The sequence below is a fragment of the Henckelia pumila genome, chromosome 2 (assembly GCF_033568475.1).
Source record: "Henckelia pumila isolate YLH828 chromosome 2, ASM3356847v2, whole genome shotgun sequence".
NCBI lineage: Eukaryota > Viridiplantae > Streptophyta > Magnoliopsida > Lamiales > Gesneriaceae > Henckelia > Henckelia pumila.
This window is the reverse complement of record NC_133121.1, coordinates 190104958-190111198: the sequence shown is the minus strand read 5'-3', so window position 1 is coordinate 190111198 and position 6241 is coordinate 190104958.

Sequence of the window (6241 nt, the reverse complement as noted above, 5' to 3'; positions counted from 1 at the left end):
GCTATCACGTGCTTATGCTGCATAAGAACACATCCCAAGCCTTGATGAGAAGCATCCCAATAAACGGTAAAACCTCCGGTACCTGATGGAATAGATAGAATCGGAGCACTGGTAAATCTCTTCTTCAGATCAACAAAACTAGCCTCACAATCTGCAGTCCAGATAAAAGGCGCATTCTTCTGAGTCAGCTGGTAATTGGCTTTGCAATAGATGAGAATCCCTCGATAAATCGGCGATAATAACCAGCTAAACCCATAAAGCTTCGAATCTCAGGCACTGGTGTCGGTCTAGGCCAATTCATAACTGCTTCGATCTTGCTGGGATCTACAGAAATCCCATCTCCTGAAATAATATGACCGAGGAAGACAACTCGGTCCAACCAGAAATCACACTTAGACAACTTGACAAACAACTGTTCAGCCCTCAAAATCTGCAAGACGATTCTCAAATGCTCTGCATGGTCAGTACGGTTCTTCGAGTAGATAAGAATATCATCGATGAAGATAATAACAAACTCATCCAAATAACGCTGAAAGATATGGTTCATTAAACCCATAAAAACCAATGGAGCGTAGTCAAACCAAACGACATGACTATAAACTCGAAATGACCATACGTCGTTTTGAATGCGGTTTTAGGAATATCTTCCTCTCGCACTCTCAACTGATGATATCCCAACCTCAGATCAATCTTTGAATAAACAGAAGAACCCTGCAGTTGATAAAAAAAAGGTCATCTATTCGAGGTAAAGGATACCTGTTCTTTATCGTCCCTTGATTCAGTTGACGATAATCAATACAGAGCCGCATACAACCATCCTTATTTCTCACAAAGAGAACATGATGATATGAATTCTTAATGTATGGAAGGAAAATACGACTATATTAAAATCGTACCCTCAATCCAATAACAAAAGAAAACAAGAAATTGCCCAATCTTGAAAACAAGTAAAGGTTTTGGATTATTCACCTCTAGTTTACTTGAAACTAGCAACAAACAATCACGAAGAGAAAACAATTGATCACAACGGGACCTTCAGAAAACCTGTTTCTGACAACCCACGAGGATAATCAATCGATAAACGCCACAAAGTTGAAAACTTTGATAAGTTTGATTTTTGAGTAAGCAAAAGCTTAATAAAAATTCTAGAGAGAATTTTAATTGATAAATATCAAAAATCTGAATTCTATATTAATTATGAATGTTTTTGTTGTATTTATAATACAACTACAAATAATAAAAGATATCGCGAAATAATTCAAAAAAATATATCTAAAGATATGATAATATCTTCCTAAAAGTTTCCTAGTTGGAATAAAAGACTTAAATTAAGAAAATAATGCCAAAAATATCAAAAGGTCTCGCACACACATAAAGACGCCGAACTCTGTGTAAAACTCCGAGGCACGGGCGCGCGTGGATTGGCGCGGCGCGCATGGCTCTCTGGATCGACGTGCGGGCGCGCATAATGTTCTGTCAAACAGGCGCGGGCGCGCATGTGTCTCGGGTTGTGTCACCTATTTTTGTGTTCTTCTTGACATTTTCTCCACTCTCTTGTCTTCTTTGGACTTCAATAACATTGTAGCATCCTTCAAAGTGATCTTCAAGTACTCCAACTTGATTGCCATAAATTCCAAACCCTTCAACTCTCGAATGTAAATTATGAAGAAAATCTTGGAACAATATGAATCTTTGAGCGCCTTCTAGATTCATATCAGACTCCCCTTCTTCAAAAAGATTTGTCCTCAAATCTTGCCCTTTATCTACAAAAACCAAGCAAAGATTAGAAAATTTAAAAATATTTTTCACTAGCAACAATGTACTTTGCACACTCAAAACTATATTAAGACACACAAAATTTCTCATACTCAAACTAAACACCTTATAACCACTAGCACGTATAAACATGATTTAAATGTCATTAAGCAAAACATAGAGAAAATTCCTCCCCTTCTTAGACCTAGTTAACCCCAACACAAAATTCATAGATAAATACAACCATTGTGCTCTAGGAATAAGAATTAATGCACATGCAATATGCCGCTTACAAATCCACTCAGCATATCTTTTCATGTGTAACCATAAAAAATATTCATCCAACATACTCTTTAATTTGGATTTCTCAAAATTACACTTCAAACTGAAAGCACATATCCTTTCGTCAAACAAAGCATGCAATGAAGAATATATAAAGAAAAACTTATTTTTTTTAAACAAATACTTGCTCACATAAAATTTATCATGGACATTGCACAAGTATTTTTCAAACCATAAGAACCATGTAACCAAAAGAGATAAGAACTCATACCTTTGTGATAGTGTAGTAACTACCACATTTTTCTTACCTCGTTGGTACTTAATCAACTCTTCACCAACAACCCTAAGTTCTTGAAAATTCTCACCATCCACAGGTAAAGCAAATTTTATTGTACACAACACATTATCATTCAAACTTTCACACAAACTCTCATCTCTTTGTGTCGACACCACAAGTATAAAATATTCGACACGCCCATTCAAAATTTTGATATATACTAAGATATAATCAAAGTATAACAAAATAAATTTACCTCTAGATGCATGCCTATATCCCATCAATCTCATGAAAGTACTACGCACATTAGCTAGCCTAAAAGTCATCACTAACCAATCAAGAAAATAGGACTTATCACATATGCTACTCATGCACAATTAACTCACATCGACACAAACTAACTCATCAAATCTTTTAGTATGCACAAACTTAAGAGAATTAATATCAAGATTTGAAATCAAAGCATAATTCATAGCTAACACTTTCTCAAATCCTTCAACAAAGTAAGTAAATTCATGCAACATAGAATTAAGTTCATACATTTGGAAGTTTGAATTGAAATTGTACCTTCGAATTGCATCTACATCGTACCTCTCAAAGGGAACAACTTTCAAACATTCAACCTCACCTTGACATGGATCCAACATGTTAAGCCTTTTAGTTTTGTATCTCATTTGCTTCTTCAACAACACATCTCCAAAATCCTGCAAAGAAGAACAAACGATGCTCGGGATTGAACTGACTATATCATCACAATGAGATAAAACCTCTTTGTACATAAGTACTTTAAGGATCTTATTCAATTGCACAAAATTTTCATCCTCACAATTTTGGACCATAATATTTTTTTTTTATTGGTCTCTTTCCTCTCTTTTCTTTCCTCTATTTTTTTTACCTCAAAGGTCATCTCACTCTTTTGAACTCTCTTTATTTCGGCCTCTAAATTTTCTTTTTCTTTTTCTTTTTCTATGGCTATCTCACTTTTTTCATCACTCTTTTTTTCAGCCATATCACTCAAGAAATTCTTTTGGACTCAATTGAATAGAAATATTACAAGACTCATCCAACAAATTACTAGTCACACTATGAACATCCATAGGACTCTCATCTACGACAAAAAATATTAGATGACTCTTCAACACCTACAAACTCACCTACCACTTCACATTTGCCAACACTAACACCACTATCAACCACACCATGTAAAATAAAAGGTTTTTCATCAAGCCATTCACCTTCCACCGCACATATTGAAAGAGTGGGTGCCCGATTAGCCAACTTGTGGCTAAGGGCTTTTATGACTCTATGTAAAACAATCTTTTGTTTAATATAATTTACAATTTTATAATGGCATTGACTTTATCTTTCTTCATATTGTTATATTATGATATACTATTGTTGTTTTGATAAAGACCTTGAATATACTATAGTGTATGTAAGATGTGGTAGCACATGGGGATGGCTATCATGAAACACATCTTATAGTCACTGTATATTCTAAACTGTTCCTAGTCAATTGAGCCGTCCGCAAATAAGGATAAGGATCGCTCGAGATTGAGACTAGCATTTGCGATGTCGAGTACCACGTTTCATTGGTATGGAACATAGAGATGTTCAAAGCATGCAAATGGATATTCATATGATGAATGATCGAACTACCCTATTCGGACTTTCCAAGTGGTTATCACTTATCGAGTGGATAAAGTCCGCGGTTTTGGTTGTACACCATTAGTCCTTATTACTTGAAACATCATTGAGACTCTATATGCTAGTACTGTACTTTGACTCGTTTACCGACTCTATTGGGGTCATCAGGTGTCGGGATTGGGTACAGTTATGACACATATAGGAGTCGATGATTTGTTGTCAAGGATTCACCACATACTTGCGAGTGTGGATATCCTATGCGATCTGAGGAGATATTAGTGTGACGAATCTCTGGCCAGAGTACACGATGTGTTTTAGGTTAATGGGTTTTCCTAGTAACACATGCGATGTCACTATTTGATATCCAAGATGTAATGCATAGTTATCGAATCTCGAACGACTCTCGATATACCAATGGTTGTTGATTCGATCGGGATATATGGATGAAGGGATCGTACTGTACGCTAACCAAAATCTACTGGTTCTTGCAGGCACTATCAGTAATACCTAGGGAATCATGGGGCGATGTTGCTAGGCGCTCTTACCATGATTCGATGGGTAAGTCGGAAATTGTTGTTCCGAGTCACAAGGAGTTGTGAGCCCACGGCTAGCTTTATTCTTGAACCATTGAGGGTTACACAAGTAATGGATTACTAAAACTCCGTAGAGATAGTTAAATTTAAAGAGTTAAATTTAATGAAAGAGAAGTTGGACTTCTTAACTAAAGGGAGTGAGATTTCCTAAAATGACATAGGAATGGGCATTTTTGGAAATCATTGAATTCGGATTCAGAAAAATTATCTTGACTCTAAAATATGCAAAAATGTTTTCTGTGCACATTGGTGAAATCAGTTTATCAATCGGAGTCACGATGAATTTTATATTAATTTCTATAACAACAGGCTTGGCTTGTTGGGCTTAAGTTATGGATTGTGGGCTTTAAGGAGTTAGAGTCCTGATACAATTATAACTAAAAATTATCTATAAATAGAGGTGTTGGGTTTGAAAATTACACGCATTGAATACTGCAATTTTCGAAATTCACTCTATACTATTCAAGAGGATTTTTCGAAAATTTCTCTGTCCCTTTTGGAGAAAATTCGACTTGTGATTTTTGTGAAAAATTACAAATCGAATTAACAGATCATATCTGTTTATTCTCTACGTAAAACTTCTGATTGATTTCTAGTGCAGTCAATCAGAGGGTTTCTGTTTTTCATTCGTGGACCTAATTCCGGAGTTAGATCGTGACTGTCATCGGTTCCCGGGATTTACAAGAAGAGCAAATTAAATTCTGTTGGAGTCCACGATCAAGCCTTTGCTTGACGAGGTAAAAATTTAATTGTGATTTTATTTTTACTTGAACAAATTTAATCGTAAAAGTTTTGATACCCATATATGGAATCGTTCCATATAATAAAATAAAATTTTAAACTTTCGCTGCACCGGGTATCAATTCTTAATTGATCTGAACACAGTTTTCCATCAGTGGTATCAGAGTCAGGTTGCTCAGATCAAACGATTAAATTAATCGATTGTACAAAATTTTTGGCCTCGGGTTTTTTAAACAAAAACAAAATTTTAAATTAAAATTTAATGGGCAAATCGGGCAGCGATCGTCGCTGCCCGGGGCAGCGAGCGTCGCTGCCCAGGGCAGCGACGGGCTGCCCTGCCCGGACCCTTTTTTGGGGCGCGGGCAGCCCGGAAAAATTATTTTTAATTTTTAATTAAAATTTTAATTTTTTTGAAATTCTAGTTTTTGATCCGATCGAAAATTGTTTTTGATTGGTTCACGAGGCATCGGATCGAATTGTTCGAGTCCGAAAATTTTAAAATTGATTTTTGGATAAATTTGAATTTTTGGAAAATTTATAAATTTTATCCGTTAAATTAAATTTTATAAAACTAATTATTTTGGTACAATTGATGATAAGATATGATCTTATGGATGGATAAGATAAAATATGATTTTATCTTTTAAATTATGATGTCTTTGCATGTTTATCCAATTATTTAATTATTGAATTAATTAATGGATAAAGGATGATCGATTGCCATGACCAATGTTTTAGGTGTATGTTAGGAGATTTACATTTGTCTTATTGTTGTTGATGTTTGTTTATGGGCTTGGTTTATAGCCCAAATATGATTGTCATATGTAATAAAAGTGGGTCTGGTTTATGGCCCGTTCCCACCCCTAAAAATGTATCCCATATTTGTCATCGAAATTTATTGTAAATTTATTAGACTTAGTGGGAGACAAAGATTTGAAGAAATGGT